Genomic DNA, 23801 nt, shown 5'->3' with positions numbered 1-23801 from the left:
GTTTGCTTTTACATATAAAAAAAAATACTCTTCGTTGTTGGTTAGGTTAGTTGAGGCTAAAGATAAATTAAATAACATAAATTACACAATTAACAAACACAAAAGTGCTATAGAAATGTTAAATTGCAATACACAATTATATCAAACCATTCAAAATGTGTGTTCACACATTGTAAATCATAACACTATGATTTAATGCAATTCAAAGAGGCAAGAGATTGAGAAAAAATTACCCAGATAAGAAGAGAGGAATTATTAGCTAATATATTTTATAATACGAATATATGTAATGTTATTTGAATACATATATATTAAAGTCTTAATGAACAATAAATCAATAAATATACAACAATATATTAAAAATAATATGCAAAAAAACTATTAAATCTAAAAAAAGAAAATAATAATAGTAAATCATAAAATCATGATTTAATGCAATTCAAAGAGACTAGAGATTGAGAAAAAATTGTCTAGATAAGAATAGAGGAATTATTAGCTAATATGTGATGTGATGTAAAAAGAATACATGTATAAAATTCTTAATGAACAATAAATCAATAAATATACAATAATATATTAAAAATAATATATAGATAAAATGTTTAATCTAAAAACAAAAATAATAAAAAGTATGATTATTTTTATTATAGTATTTATTAGAAAACATTTTGTTATGAACGTTTTATAATAGATAAATTTTTGAAATTTTGCAAATTTTTGAAAAATTGTATGCACAATTTTTAATCTTAACGCTAATGGGCTCAAATTTGAGTAAACCTTTCTAATTGACCAGAAGAATGACATAAGAAAGTGTTTTTGTGGCTAGTCAGGGGGTACATTTGGTTCAACGGCAATGATGACTGATTTTCCATCCTAGAAACGAGTTCATCAATGATAGGCGGTATGTCTACCATAGTCTGTTGAACTGGCAGTTTCTTTTTTCGAAATCCATAAATAAAGAATTGTTTTTGTACCCACCACCGTAGGATAGAAGGTATATTCATTTAGTCATTCCGTTTGCAACACATCGAAAAATCAATTTTCTACCCTACAAAGTGTATATATTTCGGATCGTCGTAAAATTCTAAGATGATTTAACGATATCCGTGTGTCTGTCCATCTGTACGTCTGTTGTAATCAGTGTGTTGTAATATTGAGCTGAAATTTGGCACAGATACGCCTTTTTGATAAACGCTGTTGAAGTTCTTCAACAGGCCAAATCGGATCATATTTGGATATAGCTGCGATATAGACCGATTTTCCGATAAAGGGTCTAATGCCCATAAAAACTTTATTTTTCATCCGATTTTGCTGAAATTCGGAATTAAACAGTAAGTAGTGAGTAGTTTAAGGTCCATATTTAGATATAGCTGCCATATAGACCGATCTGAAGATAAAGGGTATGAAGGCCATAAAAGCTTTGTTTTTTATCCGATTTCGCTGAAATTCGGAATTGTGCGCAGTTTTAAACCTCTCAACATCCATCCCAAATATGGTTTGTATCGGAAAATATTTAGATATAGCTTCCATACAGAGCGATCTGCCGATAAAGGGTCTGAAGCCTGTAAAAGCTTTATTTTTTATCCGATTTCGCTGAAATTTGAATACAATCCGATCTTTCCCATATTTGGGTCACTGGTTCGAATTTCAGGCATTAGGTTCGGGCGGGCCGAACTTTAGATACCCACCGCTTCGAGTATATACAAAGAAACATTTCATTTAAACATGTCCGATTCTGAACCTATAGCAGCTAGCTATATCGAAATATGGTCCGATCTGGACGCATGTGTAGAGTTTTCACATAACTCACTCTTATTAATTTCCGCAAAATCGAGGAATAAATTCATTATATATGGGTAGAAGACCTTCACATAGGAGATCGGTCTATATGGGGGCTATACACAAAAATAGTCCGATCTAAACCATACTCGACACACACGTCGAAGGGCTGAACATAACTCGCTGTGCTGGATTTCAGCGCGATGAAAAACAAAAAATAATATTTCGGAAGATTTTTAAGCAATTGTTCTTCCGAAACACTCTTCTACGATGTCATTGGGTAATCTATTGCATGTGCGGATGTTTTAGCAACTTGTCGCCACGATTTTCTTACAACCCATTGCGTTATAATGGTCCGTATGAGTCGCGAAACAATCTGCTGGGTTATCATTGGACAATCCATTGCATGTGCGAAAGTTTTAGCAACCATTCGCGGCGATTCTCAAACAACCCATTGCGTTATAATCTCTTTTAAGTTATCATTGGAAAATCCATTGAGTGTGCGTAAGTTCTAGCAACTCTTCGCGATGATTATGGCGCAACCCTTTGCATTATAATTGCCCAGAAGATTTGTTTATAATTCACCTGAGTTAACTTTTCGCTATTGTTTTTATCTTCATGCCTGGTGCGTTTGGGACTTGTATTGAATTATGTTATTCCAAGTTTTGTTTTGAGTGGCCATCTTCCACAACACCAAACAGAATACTCACTTGTTTTATATGACGGTTGTTAAGTTTTTGATAAATAACAAATTTTAGATCTTCCAATCGAACAACGCGGAACTCTTTTAGAACCATATTTAATAAATATACCAAAACACTTCTTTGTTACTCGTCCCGGAGAGTAATGCGAAACTCTTCCAGAAGAGTATTTAATAAATCTTCCAAAATACTCACTTGTTGCTCTTCCACACGATTCTAAGATCTTCCAAGTCTGTTCCGACTTACTCTTAGGTAACTTATGTGGAAGATTCGCGGTACACTCTTCCTGAAGATTTGTCTTCAGGACACAACTCCTCACGACTGGGGAAACGTCTACGACTATTAGACGAGCTCGTCCGCAAACGTAACCCTTATCTAGAAGATTCTTGGAAGATTGTTTGGCGATCAAAAATGTTTGCTGGGTGGCGTTATGTTCTTGTGCACGCGCATATGTCTATACTTGCTCACCACTGCTTTACGATATTAAATTTCTAAGAAAAATTAGCCTTATATCTATTCCTACAAACTTCTGTCGTTTCTATGAAACATTGTTACTTTTACCCATTTGCCTTATGCATCTACCTCCACCTAATTACTATTTCTCCTCTTTTACTTAGTGGCCAGGAATAAATCACATCTTCATATTCATCAAGACATTTTTTATGAAAAAACAAACTTTAGATGTGTTGCTGTTTAATGACTGTAATTACAGTGAAATTGCTCTGTGTAAACAAGTCATAAATTCTCAAGAAAATTGTTTCATATTTCCGCCGGAAAGCATTCGCACATGATTTTCGAAATTGTAATTTTTGTTTTCTTTTTTTGTGATTATCAATCATAAACAAATCGCATGTGGAATCATTCACATGAGATGCTCTAACCATTTGATTTAAGGGATTACAAAATGAAACCATGTCGTTCCTTCATTTACAATGGGTGTATCAAAAAGTTTATTTTGCATATTTGTAGTTTAATCAGCAGAATCATAAAAAATGGAAACAAGAGTCCATTCTGTCCCCCAATGCCCGTTGGAGAAGGTTTTTAAAAGCTCCTTCCTAGTTTTTAAAAGCTCCTTCCTATGACGCTGAACGACTGGGTTCGTATCCTAGCGAGACCATCAAAAAAAATTTTTAGCGGTGGTTGATTTGTGAGGTACTATGCCATGTAAAACTTCTCTCCAAAGAGATATCGCACTGTAGCATGCCGTGCGGACTCGGCTATAAAAAGGAGGCCCATTATTATTGAGTTAAAATTTGAATCGGACTCCACTCATTGATATGTGAGAAGTTTATCCCTGTTCCTCAGTGGAATGTTCATGGACAAAATTTGCAATGTTTTCTTATCCTATATAGTACCTTTATGATAAGACTTGCAAAGTAGACACAAAATATGATTAGCAAATAAAATAATGCGGATATGAGAGAAGCACCCCTGGTGTTTAAAAGTTTGCACCTCTGAACAACAGCTTCGAAATATCTAAAGAACAATACCATATTGAAAATCCATTTTATCATATAGCGAAGCACCTCAGCTCAACTACTATTTCATATAATTTAATATTTTGTCAATATTTTCAAATTCATTCAGCAAATATTTCCCCCCATAAATCAAAAATCCCCAATACACACACTGACACTTAAACCATGCAGAAGAAATAAAACTGTCTTTAGCCAGAAATAATGTTAATAAATAAAACATTCTTGGTATTATTGCTGTTGCTTTCGTTTTTCATGGTTTCTCGGAAATTTATGATGATTTTATACTTATTACCAATGACAATAAATGCCACACTACCAACAAAGCATATCCTGGAAACCGGCATCTATTAGTAAATTCATAAATTATTAGACAAAACATAAAATCTCCCCCAAAAAGACATACTTCCCCTTCTCTCTCTCTCTCGCCGTCGCCTACAACAAAAGAAAGCCAAAAGATTTTATTAAATCTTCCGTTTGTTTGGTAAAGAAATTGCTTAGCAAACGTTTATAAAATGCACATTTACATTTTCAACCACAAAAAAAGAGGAAAACAGCCCATATTCAATATACAGAGCAAATAAAACACCTAACCTATCATTGACACATACTTGAAAGTCCTTACCAGCTTTCAGGGTTCCTTTTTGGCTTTTAAGATCCATTAGAAAATTAATAATTTTTCTTTTAAATCGAATCTAGAGAGAAACCAAAACCCTGAAAGATGAAAAGCAGTTGGCTATATCATATGTGTGTGTGTGTCGCTGCGTATGTCTATCTGTCTGCCCTTGTAACTGTCTGCTCCTAAGTTATTGATTTGGGATGGTGGCCCATAACAATTTAAGCAATAAAATTTAATCAATTTATGGCTTGTATTTGAGCAAAAACAAAACGAAAAAAAATCCACATGATTTTAAGGGGTTGTTTCCTAGTAGGGTTTTGTTAAGTTTTAAGTGTAAAAGCAGTAAGCTAGGCAATTTGTTAAGTGTTGGTTGGTCCAGATGGTTGGAGAGAGAGTTTCTGAGAAGAGCCTTCCATTGTAAGAAAAATAAATGCAAATGATATCAATTTAATGTTATATTGCTAAAAGTGTTTATTTTTCTTTTTTTGCTCTCTCCTCTCTAAATCCTTGTTTTACCATTTTTGTTTGGTGTTAATGACTTCGCTTAAAGTTTCCTAGCAAATTGGTGTATTTTTGTTTCAAAGCTACCATGATACGAACACCCAAATTATTTCAAAGGAAACAAAGCAATTAATGCTCACACCACCATTGCATACAACTACTACTACCATACCACGAGAGTCATACAAATGAAGCCTACTACAATTAACACTTTTATATACCTTTTAAGTATGCCCAAAGTTGTGTGGCCCAAACACCACAGACATACAACACACTCTGACAAACACCAGGTGCCAATTAAAGTGCAAATGCTAAAGGCAAGAAAATCATTTGAAAACTTTCGCCACTTCCACCAAGGCCCAAAACTAAAATGGTGTCCTTAAATCATTATGACCTCCGTTATCACTTAATTTTTTTTCTCTTGTTTTGGTTTTTTGCTTCTTCTTCTGCCTTATTTTGTTTTTTTTTTTACTTTTTGGGAAAAGTTCTTTGCTTTACGGCCCTGAAAGAAAAACGCCATATATCATTTGTTATAGCCTTTATATTTGGTGGAGAAACTTTTTGTTTCGTTTCACTTGGAGCGAAAGTGGGGGAGAGGGCTGAGGGAGCATTTAACGGCCCTGTTATTGATTTTTCTGTTGTTGGCCATTTCTTTGTACAACCGGCATACATACGAAATAGCACAATTACCCAGTTACTAAAATGTCGAAGTAAAGGCATTTGTAACCATTTACCCAAGCAACTAACGAACCATTCATTCATTCAACAATGCTGCCTTTTTCCTATATACCCACACATTTATATGTATGTAAGAGTATGTGCATATATATAACCAACCCCACAGGGGGGATGGCAAAGCCAGAGCATAAATGTGGCCCGCTCCTGTGGGTGTATCGTACCAAGTGTGTAAGCTTGAGCAAGGACTTTTTCGGGCATTTGCAAAGATTTACATAAACGGGATTTTTTGCAAATTCAGCAACTGAAAGCGTATAAATTTTATTTGATTTATGGCTTTTCTCTGCTAAAACAATTCACACATACCTACAAATACATCAGGCTTTCTCTCTCTATCTTAACGGGCCAAATGCTTATGTGAAAATTTAACAAATGTGTGGGAGGGAAGTTGATGGGTTGCCTGTGGAGTTTTCAGACTAAAACCCCCAGCATACCTTTGTATATATATAGAGAAATTTTGGTGTAAATGAATGAACAGAGCAACGCTTGAATGAATAAATAAATGCTTAAACTTTTCTACTTAGTGAATAACAGTAGGGAGCGAAAGTATGCATATATATCGTCAGCGAGTATTTTAAAGGGGGAATAAGGGAAAACTTTTAGCATGTCACAGAGTTCTACCAGATGAAAGTTTTCGATGAAAAGATTCCTCATAGAAAACCTATAGAGTTTTAAATTAGGTTAAATTACAATCGAGGTATAAGTCGGACCTTGATTTAAACAAGAAATGGACAGAAAGAACGACAAAAAGATTGATAGATGGCTAAAGCGAGTCAGAGGGCGATTCTTAGTCGACCAGTATTCTTATCTTTGGCTGTAGCTCTTTGCCTTTTTATACCCACCACCATTAGATGAGGGTATACAAGTTTCGTCATTCCATTTGTAACATATCGAAATATTGATCTGAGATCCAACAAGGTATAAATATTCTTGATCGTCTACATTCCAAATTGATTTACCCATGTCTGTCCGTCTATTCGTCTGTGTGTCCATAAAACACTTTCAAACTTTCGATTTAGTAAAGCTAGGTGCTTGAAATTTTAAATAAATAATTCCTATAAGTGTGGATCGGTTGGGATTGTAAGTGAGCCACATCGTTCGATGTTTTGATATAGCTGCCATATAAACCAATCACGGATCATGGCTTCTTGATCCTCTAGGGGGCGCAGTTCGTATTCGAATTGGCTGGAATATAGCTTGAAGTGTTTTGTTTTGTCTTTCAACAACTGTGTCAAGAATGGTCCAAATCGGTTTCTAACCTGATAAACCGTTTTCGGATCTTGACTTGTTTGGCCTCTAGAGGGCGCAAATCTCAACCGATTTAGCTGAAATTTTGCATGAGGTGTTTTATTTTGATGACAAGTATGGTTTAAATAGGTTTATGACTTCATGCTGCTCCCATATAAACAATTCACCCGATATGACTTCTTAAGCCTTTAAGAGGCGCAATTATTTGACTGAAATTTTATGCGTGGTATTTTTGTGCAAATGCAAATTTGCCCATAAACATTTCATTAAGGAAGAGGGCAAACTTCTCACATATCAATGAATACTGTCCGATTCAAGTTTTTAGCTCAATGATAAGGGGCTTCCTTTGTATAGCCGAGTCCCAACGACGTGCCGCAGTGCGACACCTCTTTGGGGAGAAGTTTTTTACATGATATAGTATCTCACAAATGTTGCCAACATTAGGAGGAGATTAGGAGGGGGTGACCGCCACCGAGAATGTTTTCTGATGGTCTCTTTGCTTGGTAGCGTTGCAAACATATGTACAAAGTTATAATACCTTGCACCATAGTAGTTGTGTAGGTTATAATCCTATGATCCTAGGCTTTGGTCACAAGAAGAGGGGTGTGTCCAAATGCTTGGAAGCATAGGCCTTCTCAATCCATGTAAGAAAAAATTAGAAATGCCTTTTTTCGTAAAGTTTTTAATATTATAAGGGAACTAGTAGGATCTGAATGCTTCACTACAACCTTAAATTGCCTTTTGAATGTACAATAGTAGTCACCAGAGTATATAAGTATAATTACATACTTAAATATATTAAGTGTATTGGTTATCAATATCCAAAATTATGCCATATCGAACACAACGCTTACAAAAGACCCGCAGGATCTTCCTGCGCCAAATTTACCACTTATTTAGGTTTTATATTATACTCGCAAAGACCCTTCATTGGAGTCTTATTAAAAGTTTTTTTTTTGCCTTTTACAATTTATGTCAGATTCGTGCTTCACGTCCATGAACTTCCTTTTGAGTCCCATACTGCTCCGATTGGCCTAAATGTTCGATTGGGGATGGGTTGGCCCCTAGACACTTTGTTTAACACTTTTGTATAAGATTCCTGTTCTACTCCCCAAATCCTTTCATTTGATGCCCATATTATGCTAATCGGTCAGCATGCCCGTTTGGATGGGTTTGGTGGTGGGGAGTTCCCCCAAGTTGCTTTACACATTTTTTTTAGTTCTGGTTTTGTTCTTTCCAAAAGACAGTTATTGTTGCATCCATCTCCGAAATATACTTGTTTTGCAAAAATTTAGGCAAGAGGGAGAGGGTTGCCCTTCTCATATCAAAAATTGGAGTACCTTTCTCTTAACAAGCCGATAAACTACACTGTATGAAAATTTCAGGAAAATCGTCTCAACGCTGACTTCTTTCTACTAAAATAGCAAGATCGAGGGAACTTTTCATTCGAAATCCATGGTTTAACGCTTGTTTTTGCTTGTTTAAAATATCAGGAAAATCGAAAATTCAGCCTGACTTCTTTCTACAAAAAAAAAAAAAAAAGATATAGGGAACTTTTCATTCGCAATCCATGTTTGCTTGTTTTAACTCATGTTTGTCTTCCACTCTTTCTAATTCAAAATTTAGTGAAGCAAACCCCCATTGTTTCGATCGGACCAGATGTTTAATTGGGGTAGTTTGGTCTCTAGGCACTTGGCGCAAAATTTGTATATCATATTCCTACACCACTCCAAAATAATTTCATTGATATTGTCTGTTTGCGTGACCTCTAATTTTTGTTTAACATCATATTTTTGTGTTACTATGAGTTAACTTAGGTTGAGAAGAGGTTGTGTGGATATTAATCCAATCCAATGTGGATATTAATCAATAATAAGTAGAGGGATATTAATCAGTACCGGTGTCTGTTGGTCGCGAAAGTCGGGTTGAGTTACCATTAGATTTCAAACATAATTTAGCTTAAATCGGTGCAACCGTCTATGAAATATGTCTTTTGTAAGAATTAAAGTAACGGGGGAGGTACGCTCCCCTTCGGATTTCATCTACCCTACCCTGTGCGTAAATTTTAGGAAAATTTTTTTAACAGTTTCTAATGTTTCCGTTAAACTGAATCACGGATAATCGATGCTCAACTGTATTTCATTTTGATTTGAACCCACAAAAAGATATCTTACAGGCAACTTAATATTTGCAATCCATGCTGGAGGGTATAATGGGATTGTCTTGGCTTCTTTCAATGCATTCTTCTTATTTATACTCACTTTTGACTTTCACTTTTCCTGATTCAAAATTTCGTAAACAAAGTTTCACCAAAACCACTTTTTTCCCACATTTCACATATTTTCCCCTTATATATCTTATTAACTGTTATACAAAATCGTTCTGATTTTTGGTGTGGAGTAGACAAAAACGAAACGCCAGCACAAATAATTTATGGCACGCCAAAAAGTAAATATGCCATAGGAACCTATATACATACACACACACATACCAACCTCCGAATTGTGTCTACGACGTATACGCACAGAAACCTTAGCTCATACTAACACACCAAAACAATTTTGCGGCAAAGGTCGAAAAGACAGAAAGAGAAAAGGTCCTTTTAGTCCAAGCTCATAGTTAGTGGAAAGGACCAAAATGAAAAACAAAATAAAAAACCTAAAGGAAATCAACTGGCTGTGAAATATGGAACACCAAGGCAAGGCAACAAATAAAAACAGAACAAAAGCAAAGCAAAAAACGCAATAACCCAGAAAAAATCCACGTTTTCGTTTTTTCATAGGGGTATAAAGACATTTTTTTCATTTTTTTTTTTCGTTTTTTTGGAAAGGTCATTGAAAATCAGCTCGTTTTTTATGTGGCCACATCTCGGCTACTTACTTTCTCAAATGGTGGAAATAACAAATCATAATTTGCTTATCAGTTTCTAATTTATTTCATTTTTGGTTTCTTCGATTTTTTTTTTTTTTTTTGTTCAACATCATTATTTCTTCTTTTTTTCTTCTTCTTGGGTGAAATGTTGGGTTAGAGTGTGTGGGGGTTCATCTTTCTTGGTCTCTGTTGATAAGAGTTGTCAAGCAATTTATGGCTTCGTTAGCGATCATTTGCTGTTTTACATCTTTATAGCTTTTCGAAGCGTTTACGCTTAACTTCCTTAAATAGAATTTGGTATGCTGGGCTTGAGTTCCACGGCTTTCAATAAAAGCAAAAAAAAAAAAAAACAAATTCACACGCACACAACTATACGCACACAAACAAAGCGAAAATAAACGCCATAGCTGGCCCCTTTCTCCCCCCACTCAAAATAAGGCCTAGTGATAAGCGTTTTGTGCACCGTTTTTCTTGGGGGATTTTGTGTTACTCCACACATTGCGCCTCCATTATAACTCATTCAGCTGCAAAGACCATAGCCATTGAGTATGGGAAAGAGTGAAAGGGGTGATGAGGAGAGGCGAGGAAAAGAGAAAAAGTAACCTCGAACATTTATCATAGGGCTACAGTCGTAAACACACGCATTTATTCCCATAAAATCCCATTAAAACACATTGTTATACCCCCCAAATACTTTCAATATAGCCAAACTCACATACACACACACAGTTAAACAATTGTACCCACTTGTATGTATGGATATGTATGCTATGGGGATGCCTAAAACAAAACAAAACTTTTGTAGAGCCAGACCAGCATTAGTGATAAGGCAATCTCTAAATCATTAGATACACTCTTAAAATTTAAGAGCAACGAAATTCTAAAGGAAACAAATTTTGCCCTTGAACATTCCGTTAAAGAATAGGGGCAAACTCTTACATAAAAGTGAGTGCTGTTTCAGTTGAAAGAAATTGTGGAGTAGAAGTTGAAGCTCAATGATAACGGTCCTCATGTTTAAAGCCGAGTCTTAACGGCATGCCGCAGTGTGACACCTTTATGGGGAGAATTTTTTACTTGGCGTAGTACCTCACAAATGTATCCAGCTTTAGGAGGGGAAAACCACCGCATAAATTGTTTCCTGATGTTCTTGTTGGCCTTTACATAGAAGAGTAAGGCTTAATAGACACAATATAGAAAGATGTGACTGTTGCGGAATTTAAAAAAATAGAGGTTTTTTGGTATTGAAAAGGAGAAAAGACTTCTGCGTTTCCCTACACAGTAGTCCATAAATTCTAAAATATGAGGTAAAAGAAAACAATTTGGCTTATAGTTGAATATTCAGGTCATATAAGGTTCGATCTTAAGAAAATCATACATAAAGGATTTACGTAATGATGAGGATTCAGAAATAGCAAGACTTCAACACAAAAACCTTACCCTCAAATTTTATTCTGCCTATCCTACATCTAAGGATTTACTATTTCCTTAATCAAAATACAATGTTGCACTTTCCCACAAAAGTCAATTCACTAACATTAAACGATATTTTAACCTTCATTGAAAACTTTTTGTCTTCAGGAATACCAAGACACAAAGTAAAGAATCTTTTATAAAATTTTTTTAAAAAAAAAATCCTAATATAAACTAAAAAAATCTTTCACATAAGGAAAATTTTCTTAAAAAGTAGGAAAATTTCCTTAAAAAGTTGGAAAATTTCCTTAAAAGGTTGGAAAATTTCCTTAAAAAGTTGGACAATTTCTTCAAATTTATCAAATTAAAGCTACTAAAACATTTAAATATGAGCATATTTATACGTAACTTCCATATTAATTCATTTACAAATTAAACACTTAAAGGCTTTAGGCGGCTCATTTTTTGATCCCTGCATGTATCACAATATTATATTGTATTATTTTTAATTATAACCAATTATGGTCTATAATAGTATAAAGTTCCACTCAAACTATTTCGTTTCTCTATTTTTCTCTCAGTGTTATCTAACTAAAGCTTTTCTGTTATGTGTGCATGTGTTATACTTGTATACTTGTTTGTTTATACGGCTTTGAGCCCTTTTTTGAGTATATCTTCACTTATTTGACCACAAATAAAAAGGTTCAACAAGAGATAAAGATCGATTTTTCAGCTAACGCCATCTATTTAAAAATACATGAAAATACCAAAAGCTTTACTTAAATAAAATTTAATAAAGCTTTGTACAGGAAACGATAAAAAGCCGGAAATTTGAAACGGTAAAAAAATAGAATTGAAAATATGGACACAACATATCGGAGATCAATTGGTAAAAATGTACTTTCAAAGAAATTTTAAAAGAATGGTAATTTCTATCATAAATGTAACAAATTTGGCTTACTTTATTTCTAAATATGACGAACACAAAATTACAAAACTAATTATGTTTAATTATTCGATTTTTTATACCCACCACCGAAGGATGGGGTATATTCATTTTGTCATTCCGTTTGCAACACATCGAAATATCCATTTCTGACCCTATAAAGTTATTGATCGGCATAAAATTCTAAGACGATCTAGACATGACCGTCCGTCTATCTGTTGAAATCAAGCTACAGGCTTTAAAAATAGAAATATTGAGCTAAAACTTTACACAGATTCTTTTTTTTCCAAAAGCAGGGAAAGTTCGAAAATGGGCTATATCAAACTATATCTTGATATAGCCTCCATATAGACCGATCCGGAGATTTAGGGTCTTACGCCCATAAATGCCACATTTATTATCCGATTTTGCTGAAATTTGGGAAAGTGAATTGTGTAAGGCCCTTCGACATCTTTTGTCAATTTGGCCGAGATCAGTCCAGATTTGGATATAGCTGCCATATAGACCGATCCTCCGATTTAGGGTCTTAGGCCCTGGATTTTGGGGCCATAAAAGGCGCATTTGTTGTCCGATTTTGCCGAAATTTGGGACAGTGAGTTGTGTTAGGCTCTTTGACATTTTTCTGCAACTTGGCCCAAATCGGTCCAGATTTGGATATAGCTGCCATATAGTCCGATATTTCGATTTAAAGTCTTGGCCCTATAAAATACGCATATATAATTCACTGAAATTTGACACAGTGTTGGACATCCGTGTCGTATATGGTTCAAATCAAATATAGCTACCAAAAAGACCAATATTGTTACACAATTGAACAATGGCTTGTACTTATTAGTATTTGGTACAAATCGGAACATATTTCGATATAGCTCCTATGAGGCATGAGGTATGCATTTTTCACCGGATTTTGACGAAAGGTGCTTTACATATACACCCGAGGTGGTGAGTATCCAAAGTTAGGCCCGGCCGAACTTAACCCCTTTTTTTTTCTTGTTTATTTCTTAATTTCTTCCTTAATCTACCGGTTATTGCATACCTTTTAAATTTTCTTGCATTTTCTCTTATTTTTTTTTTTACACTAAAGCAAATTTATATAAAAATCTACAAGATCGTAAATTTTATTTAATTACTAAAAAAAACTACCCATTTTTTATTCAACTCGCACATCTTAACAACAATAAAAAAAGTAAAAAATTCTTGCCATCAAGGTTTATAAATTAAATGTCTTTATTATTATTTTCCAACATTTTAAACTTCATCAAAGAGCACGAAAATAAAATCTTAAAATTAGGGAAAGGTAAGGCATTTGAGCAATCTTAATCCAAATCAAATGAAACCCAAAAAGAATCGAAACTGTGAATTTTTTATGAGGTAACAATGTTGGGCCTAAATGACTAGCTGGCTGCTTGGCTGACTGACCGTACTGCGTCGGCGTGTGTATGTTTATTTTTGTTTTTTTTTTTTTTTATTCCGCGATGACTCTTTCAATGGCCAGAAATGAACATAAAACTTAACAACAGCCCCACCACCACTGGGGCCTGTCAAACACATGAATTGACATTGAATTTTTTCCTACACGTCTATTAACAGTCTCTGGGGCTACAGCACAACTTTGGCTACGTCTTCTTTCCCAATAAAGTAGATGGCTTTTAAAGTTGGCATGTATGTTTCTTGAAGTCTCACGTTTTTTGTTTTTTTTTTTTTTTTTTGTTATGGTATGATATCTTAAGGATTTTAGTTGTCTTACGCATTACGAGTATTGCTTTTATTTTTAAACAAAAAATCATATAACTTAATATGCATAACATGTTTAAGGCAAGTAAAGTTTATTGTGACGATTTGTACAATTTTTATGAGGTGTTATACAGCAATAATAATTGTTCAATCGACTTGACATTATTTTAATTGTGATCATTAGTGAATCAAGTAAATAATTGCTTGCAAAAGGCGTCAATAAAATCAGAAGGAATTAAAAAGGAAAAGAGCTTAAGCAAAAAATTCAATCTATGAAAACTCATTAAAAAGCTATTGAAGGAAAGAACAAAAAAAAATCATACAATCAGTTGAAAATGCCAGCCAACCTTGCTTTTGCCTTCTGCCTTTTGTGTAGTTATTCAGCTAGAAAATTCAATGCTGGTCCACCATCATTATGGTACTGTGTCACCCTTAGTTATCGTATTTTGAACGTGTGTTTGTGTGTGTGCAACCTTGTCTTCTTCTCTTACAATTCCCAATGGAATGACCCACATTCTTTTAACATTTGGGAAGTTCAGTTTACGCTACACATACAGCAAAGCCCAAAATAACCCCCAAAAATTGTATATAGAGGTTTTTTGCTTTTTGTGCAAGTTATGTGGTGTGAGATGTGAAAGCAGACAATAAATGGGTGTTTTATGGGCTTTTTGATAGCGCTGGAAATTGTTTATGTATATGTAGAACACAAACTGTAACACACTCATAGCAAATCCACCAACCCACCCGCCGCACATTGTTTGCAAGGTCCTTGTTATATTGAGCAAAATGAAAGTTAGAAAGAATTAATAACAATTGCCTTAATGACTTGAGGTATATTTGAGGAACATAGTTCTAATCACTTAATTTTTTGGGGTTTTAATATTCTTTAGAATTAGAAATATAGGAAATCAAAAACAATTTTTAATAAATATAGGGGATATATTTTAATTTGAAACTTTTTCCGTAGACAACGTATAGATCCAAATAGAAATCAAACATACACTCAAAAAAAATTTTAGTAAAAACAGCAAAAATGTTTGGTGAAACAGCAGAAAGTCTGCCGAAAATGGGACAGCAAGAATTTGTTGCTAAAACAGCAAACATTTTCTGTTGTTTTTAAATGGTAAAATGTAAAAAAAAACTCAAAAATGTCATATCAAGTTTACAAGTATATAACGTAAAAATTTTCCAATTTGCTCATTTTGCTTGAATTTAAACGAGAGCAGCCAAAACAACTACTACTGCTGTATATATGCATGTAAACCAAAAATTTAAGCCTAAATTGGCAATTTTTTATTAACATATAGCAAATGCCTTAATTGTTATATGGAAGTTGACAAATTATAAATGCATTTATTAAAAATTAAAAATGTTTAACTTAATGTCAGCAGACAGTGTATGCTGATTCAGCGGACTAATTTTCTGGGTGTAACATGAATCTTTTCTTGGTGGCAACCATGGCGCAGAGACTATGGCGCTAAATGCCTTGGTTTGAATCCTGGCGGTAAAATCAACAAACATTTTCCCCCATGGTTAATCCTTTACTAATACTGGCGAAATTTGTAAGGTTTTCAGCCAAGTTAACATCTATACTAAGTGGTGTCTCTCTGCTGCTAACTTACTAAGGTTGGCTTTGAAAGTGAGGTCCCTTACCATTGAGCTAAAGCTAGAATCGGAACGCTCTCTATGATGCAACGGAAATGTCTTTAATGTACCTGAATGAAATGTATGTGCTGACATTTGCTTTTTGGGAATCTATGGCAACACCAATAACTATATTCTGTAAAACTAATGTGTCTGAATTTTAAATGTCTCTCCTAAGGTTTGATAAGGCAAGTTCAGTCATTCAGAATTAGATTCGCTTGGAAAATGTTTGTGAAACCACAGTAGCGCAGATCAAAGCCTTTGGTGGAAATCGAACCCATGACTTCGCATTCAAACTCCGAATTCGCTATAAACTCTTAAGGTTACCTTCTCTTGAACACGCAACAGTAACAAGTAAAAGCTGGTCCGGCCGAATCTTATATACCCTCCATCATGGATCGCATTTGTCGAGTTCTTTTCCTGGCATCTCTTCTTATGCAAAAAAAGGATAAAAGAAAAGATTTGCTCTGCTATTAGAGCGATATTAAGATATGGTCCGGTTCGGACCACAATTAAGTTATATGTTGGAGACCTGAATTACGTCCTTTGGGGGTTCAAGAAGTAAATAGAGAGATCGATTGATGTGGGAACTGTATCAGGCTATAGACTAATTCAGACCATAATATGTTGATGGTCATGAGAGGATTCGTCGTACAAAAAAAATTGCATCCTCTAGAGGCTCAAGACCCAAGATCGAGTTATTTAGCAGCTATATCAGGTTATTGACCGATTTGAACCTTATTTAGCACAGTTGTTGGAAGTCAGAGCAAAACACGTCGTGCGAAATTTCATTCCAATCGGATAAGAATTGCGCTCTCTAGAGGCTGAAGGAGTCAAGACCCCAGATCGGCTTATATGACAGCTATATCAGGTTATGGACCGATTTGAACCATACTTGGCACAGTTGTTGGATATTATAACAAAATACGTGGTTCATAATTTCATTCCAATCGGATAAGAATTGCAAAGCCCATCGTTAACTGATGATGCTGAACTTTAAATATTAAGAAAGTGAACGAAGTCGAGGCTTTTCGTCGGCGGCCGCGGCGGCTTGGTTAAAATCTTGATCAGTGGCGGTGGTTCGTCGTATAAATAAGCATTTTTTGATCATTTATCGTTCAATTTTGTCGGTCGATATATACTCAAAGAATGAAAAAGGGACACAGAAAATGGATTAATTTTAGTATTATTATTTCGGCACAGCCGATCTTTTTTTTTGCTGAGATCGGCGGTTATATTTAATCCGCATAAGCCGATGAAAACGCATCGCGGCTGAGGCAAAAATATTCAGCGGCGGCGAACTGCCGGCTGATATCGGCTCGAATTCGTTCACTGTATTTAAAAGGTCTAAAGACTGTGTCCAAATTCGCCGTCCTATTTGGGGAGATTTTTAAATTTTTGGGTTTAGATTCAGTCGGTAATATCAACGGCTTGGATTAAATAGTACATCCAGTTATAGTCAAGGGTTACGACTCGTTCCAAAATGCCTGCGGATTTCACTTAAAAAAGCCCATAAAATCCTATAACTGCCCATAATGCTCCCGCGGGAACAAAAGCTTCAGCAATTTTTGCTTAAAAGGTTTATAAACGTCTTCGGAATTTTCAAAGGCAGGGAGAGAAATTTTCTCAGATATGTAAACGTAGGCACAACGAGATCTTGTGAATACGCAGATTGAGATCAAGAAAGAAAACTGGGAAATAAACCCAAAAAGGGGTAACACTTCCTGAAAAATATTTTTGATGTTGCAGCGATATGTGGATATGATCATCTTGTGCAAAACTCACCTAGTGAAGAAGTTACCCTAAATGGGGGTTGTCAGCAGCACCCAAAAAAAAGGCTGATGCAAGAAAAAGTTGCATTCTAAAATGTTGATAAAAAAGGATGAATATTTTTCAATGATTTTGCTTTTTGAAATGACTCAACACACCGGTAAATGATGGAGCACCACTTAGCCTTGCAATAGCCCTGCCAATTTTCAAAAAAATTTTCGGAAACCGCAAATCTAGTACTGAATATTTATCAAGACGTAGTCGAAACAGAACCACCTATACAACTCATCTTTACAAAAGATTTTTCTATACATTTTTTGCACCTTTTGCAAGAATTCACTTGTTTGGCATTTCCTTTTTCTTCAAAAATACCGTGGCCTTTTTTGAAATACTCAGTATTTCTAGTGGTGTTTTATGGCCACATGGGTTATTCCAAGCATTCATTCATTGATTCATTCATTTTTCCTGGTTTTCCCTCAATTCGCAGTTTTAATTTTTTTACTTCTACTTCTTCCTGGCGTTTCTGGGAATTTATGGCCACATGGAAGAAAATTTGTTGGCAAATGTTATAAATTTAACAACCCTGCTAAAAGTCATAAAGCATTAAAATCTACGCGCACAAATGAACAGAGCAAGTCCTACAGGGGGAACATGGAGTGAAGAGAGACAGCAAAAATGGTCAAAACAAATGTGTATATGTACAGGGAAAGGGAAGTAAGGCAGACATAACAGAGGCTGTTAGGCTGATGGCCCACAAAATGATTTGTTTTGAATTTCTTTTCCTATTCCAACCAGAACATGCGCAAATTGATAGAAGGTAATAAAAATGAAATAAAATATTTACAAAAAAAAAAAACTAAGCACATATATAATCGCTTTCAAGGTTTAATAAAAGAATAAATTAATTAATAGCAAAGACTTGGAAATTGAAGAAGACACGTAATTTTTAAATAATAATAATAAACTTCCATGAAATGACACTTGTGTTGACAGAAAACAGCTGACCCCGTCATACACTACTAGTAGCCACACTCAGTGGATACACACACAAAATAGCCATGCATAAGAAATTTATTCACATAACTCATAATATCTTTTGAATCTTAATATTTATGTTTTTTTGTATCGATATTTAACAAATTTTTTATAAACATATATTAGCATTTAGCGACGGCAAAAAACCAAGCCACATATAAAAAAATTCTTTATACACTAATCATATATTTGCCAAGTTTACACTTCATATTTTACCATAACTTGCTTGGGATTTCGTTGATATTTTCATTTAGATTTAAAACATCTTTATAGTACTTTTTTTTTTAATTATTCCTCCTTAGGGGAGGAATATTTAGCATGATTTTCTTTATGGTTATGATAATGATTATTGTTATTAGTATTATTATTATTAATATTATCACTTGTCGTTGCTTGCCGTCTGTTCCGTTGGCTGATTTCATTTGCAAATCCCACAACAAACAATTCGCCGCTTTTTATTCCGTCTGTGAGAATGTGAAAAATGTCTTTTGGGGCTTTTGCGATTGAATGAGTCAGTCAGTATGAAATAAAATTCCTATAATAATAACAACAACAACAAGACTAACTACATCCATAAAAACGGCAATGTGTGCCGCTCTAACAAATATGGCCGTCGTAAATAAATTCGCCGTGAATACCCAAAGTAATTCATCTTGTTTTTGGCCGTGTGTTTGCGCACAAACCCTCATACACATAAACACACACACTCATACTGCTGCGGCCATATGCCGTCGCACTCACATGAAATGTTGCCGTAATAAATCTTTGCTCTTTGAAATGAAAGAGTCGTATAAATTTTGTGTGTGCGTAGCAACATAACTCAATGCCTAGTAGATGAACGGTTTGAGTTTGTTGACAATGTTGCTGTGGGAAATGTTGCTTGTGTTCATGAAAGTGAAGCAACATGTTGTTTGTTATGATTGTTAGGCAACATTTGGTTTATGGGATGGGTGGTTGATTAAAAAGGTGAATAGTAAAAGAAAATATGGAGAATTATTGAAATCTAAAGTATATTTCAAAACAAAAGCCGTAGAATAGTGTGAAAATAATAAGGAGAAATTTATAAGCCTTATCATATATATTAAATTATACTGCTAACCGATGGTCTCTTCAAGCAACGAATTGCTCTCAAATGAGGCAAATAGTTTTATACACCTGATCTTTCAAAAATATTGTAGAAAAACTCAGAAAAGGGAAAATCAAAGCATAATTAACATCCCTCTGCAGAAGCCTAAAATCTTTTCACGTAGTTGTCGAGATTTGTGATTTGACACGACAATAGAGGGTTATAAGTTATAAAGAACTTAAAATTTGTTCATTGTACCTGTGTATGATGTCATGTTCGTAGGCGTGTTATAGTTTATTACTGACATTTTGCGAAAAATCCGCATGATTGCCCAATTTTAATATAAGGGATGATTACATTTTAAGGCCGTTGTTGATTTGAACAACTTTAGCGCGTGCTCCTTCGTGTATTTTTGTATCATTAACACTGTGATCATCTAAAAGTGAGAAATGTGAATGCAATACAGAAGAAAGTCTGACGTTAGGTTTGGTTTACATTCAACATTGTCCGTTTAAATTAAATCTCTTTATAATAAAAAAATTTTAATATTTTTTATCATATTTTAGTCTGAATTTCATATGCTTTGTTATTGTCTGTTTTTAAATTCTTATTATAAAACAAATTGTATATTACGGTTTTTATTGAAAATATGTTAAAAAAAACAAATCAACTTTCAATATTATTGAACCATTCTAAAGGCCTTAATACTTTCGAAAATCTCGCAATTTAATTGATTTGGACTAATTTAAGAGAGTGGCTATTTTTTAAGATGTTTTCAAAATTTTTACGTTTTTTTCCTGGCAACACTGGTTCCCTAATGCAATGTTCAAATTGGTATATTAGTGTCCTGGTCCTTACTGTAAACAATTAATTGCCTCGTTCCAATACTAACTTCCAAAACCGTCAATTCTTCAAAATCAACTGTTTTGCATTTCTTAAATCAGCTGATTTCCACTTATTGGCGAACAAATTGATTGGCAATTGTCAGAAGTTCATTTAGGATCTAAGTGGCACAAAACCATTCATGAGTATCCTCTGGCACTTCGGCCTAACAATTGTGGAAGTGTTTCCTTTCTCATTATTATTATTCACCTTGACAAATGCATGGCACCGGTCGTTAGAGTGAAGTACGAGGCACTTTGTGTGTTTCTCGATTGTTTTCTATAATAATAGGCATTTAATTAATATATTTAATGAATTCTTACAATCCTGTATACATGTATCCCATATCTAGCTTGGGTCAAGATAAAGCATCACTCTTTATGGCGCTAAAGGATTGAACACTTCATCTCACTTAGGCTGGCGAAACTTATGAGGCCTTTATCTATGAAATACTTCTCCATCACTAAATGGCGTTTGAACTATGCTACAAAATAAAAATCCTTCATCATTGAGCTAAAAAACTTAAATTACAGAGCACTCATTGATTTAAGAGAAGACTCGCCGCCGAACCTAAAAGAAATGATCGTAGACAAATTTGCAGTATGTGGTCCATCTAACGATTTTGTGGGCCAATCTAGACGCTATATAGAACTCGTTTTAGATTTACCAATCTTTAGTCAAAATTTTAATAAGCATAACATTGTATTTTTTTTTTGCTCTTAAACTATAACCCACTCTAGAGTTAATATCCTCCTATATGTACTAACTATAACCGTTTCCTTTGACCGACTGTATAGGAATTTAAGGTTGCATAAAATATATGGCCCATATATAAAAACCCCCCGAAAACCATCGCTCAAAACAGACTCTGCCATATATTTTTCCTTGGAGTTTTTTTTTTGGAGATTCCTTTCATTGTTTGTTTTCTTCTCTCGCAAATCACTTGTTTTTTGGCCAAATATGTAAGTTTTTGTGCCATTTGCTGTTGCCGTCGCCGCTACTGCAAAATAAATCATCATGGCTTTGCGCTTTCTTGCCCTGAGCATGCATGACAACGATGACGATGATCACAATGATGATAATGATAATGACGATGATACCATGTGAAATCAAACCCATAAACAGACACATAAGTTAAAAAGGGATAGATAAATAACAAGCAGCAACCATGCATACTCACACACTCACACACATTCGCAACAATAAAACGGCAATAGCTCAAACAACTTGGGAGCCAACTAAAGTTATAGCAATAACAACAACAACAGCAAGCATTAGAACAAAACCCAACCATACAAAGAGCATAAGCAAACGATATACTACTATGAAACTAAAATGAGCAATAAACGGTAAAAATCAGCAGCAGCGAGAACAACAACAACCACACGCAAACACACAACAAGGAGGTTGGGTTATTTGTCTTGCAGCAACCGCCATTATTCATTCGGTCATAAGCCGGTTCGCACAAAATTTATTTACTCTCTTGCATGGCTAGCATGGTGTTTGCTGCCAAAGATATAGCAACAAAACTCTTTAACACACTCAAAATAAATATAAACAACAATAAAACCGAACGCCTTCTTAGACTTGCCCTCTCTCATTCTCGCACTCTCTCCCTCTCTGACAATAAGTATGGGTTTCTCTTTCAAAACTGACGACATACTCTTTGTTGTTAAAAAGAAAGAGTATATTTGCCATTGTGTTGTGTTGTTGTTGTTGGGGCTTCATTGGGTACAAATGGTTGGTTTAATGGAGAGCATTTCGTATGTTGCATTTGTGTTGTTGCTGTTGTGGCTATAGCTGCTGCTGCTTTGTTATTTATGCTCTCACATTTTTGCCACCATAACGTATATTTGACTTTTCTTTGATTTTAATGGCCGCTCTGAAGTGTTTATCGTTGGCACACAATATTTGCGCACAAGTGGGCACTTTTCAGTTGCATGAGACGACTGACTTTACCGTCGCCTTCGTAGTCATCTTCTTCTTTGTATACCTTGGACTCGTTTAACTTAGCAAGGAACCTTAGTGTGCGGTTGTGCCTTCCGGGGCATACATTTAGAATGTCTGGAGAAGGCAAATAAATGTTTGCTTATGTGTTTTGAGAGTGTTCTCAGTAAGAAAAGTATCATTTTAGGCAAAGACGTCATTTAGTTTGTGTCTTTGGCTTCATGAAGAGTTTATAGAGGGAAAAATTGGTGTTTTGCCGACGTTATTTTAATGACTTATGATAATACATAAAGTATGATAATACAAAGTTTGTTTAAAATTAATAAAATAATCGGTGAAATGTTCCTTATTTTCCCAAACACCTATTTTCAGTATTTTTTTTAAATTTCTTTATACAAAGGCAATAAAAAACAAATAGTAGCTGACATGAAGTGTTATCAAGTTCACACTGGCATATGTATATGCCATATTAAAAATGACAGCCTCTTAATGTTTGTTTTATTGGCAGCTTTTCATATTGTTTACATGTCACCAAAAGTTTCTGAGTTTATTTAAAAATAAAGTTAATCTTGATGAAATTCGGGCGTAAAAGTGAAAAAGCGATATATTTGGCACAAACGGCTATTGTTAGCGAACTCAAACACCTCAAAGAGTACAGATCGGCCGGACCAAAGCTTAGGAATCCACCACCACTGTACGAGAAAATTACGCATACGAACTTAGGTGAAGGGCTTAGTCTAATCGGACAAAATAGGAGCCTTGCAATGGCTCAAGTTGAAGGACCAATTTATGTGGGAGCTATGTATATATACATCTTAGCCGTCATGGAGGTGTGGCAAATAATAGCATGTGTAGGGTGTGCGGGGAAGATGATGAGACGTTGGAGCATTTCCTTTGTCATTTCATGGCTTTAGCATCCAACAGATACCGGTACTTAGGTGGAGACACTAATTAGGGGGAGGCCATATATTTGGCCTCAAAATTGAATATTAAATTAGTTTTCTACTATAAAATAACTATTATTTGAGACCCTTATAGCCATAGTGGGCAAACATGGCAGGCTTCAGGGGAGATGATTTGGGGGAGGTCCCTGACATATATCAGCATCGAGCTAGAGCACGATTTTTTTTAGCCCCATAACGTTAAGCATTTTGAAGGTGGCGATCAAGTTGTTCAGGGCTACGCGTCTCTTTCAGATCCACACTTATTAATTATTTTTGGGCTGACTATCTACATTCAAAATCATATTTCAAAGCTGTCACGTGGGAATCCACATTTTAAAGATCCGCAGGTTCTTCTGTGCCTATCTCAATTTGAGGGCAAACAACTTTCTCTATTTCCTAAGACGTGATGTTCTATTCTATCCTGATCGGTCTTTATACATTATTTTAAATTCCTTTTTTTTTTTGGTAGGATGGATTGCCCTCTGACACTTCCT

The 23801-nt window shown here is 34.9% G+C and overlaps 1 protein-coding gene across 5 annotated transcripts in view; it reads left to right on the top strand.

The window, feature by feature from the left end:
* LOC106088205 (homeotic protein ultrabithorax) overlaps positions 1 to 23801 on the top strand; it is a 260446-nt gene that overhangs the window by 96425 nt on the left and 140220 nt on the right. The window lies entirely within an intron of this gene.

The sequence above is a fragment of the Stomoxys calcitrans genome, chromosome 2 (genome assembly GCF_963082655.1).
Source record: "Stomoxys calcitrans chromosome 2, idStoCalc2.1, whole genome shotgun sequence".
Classification (NCBI taxonomy): Eukaryota; Metazoa; Arthropoda; class Insecta; order Diptera; family Muscidae; genus Stomoxys; species Stomoxys calcitrans.
This window is presented reverse-complemented; position numbering and strand designations above follow the sequence as displayed.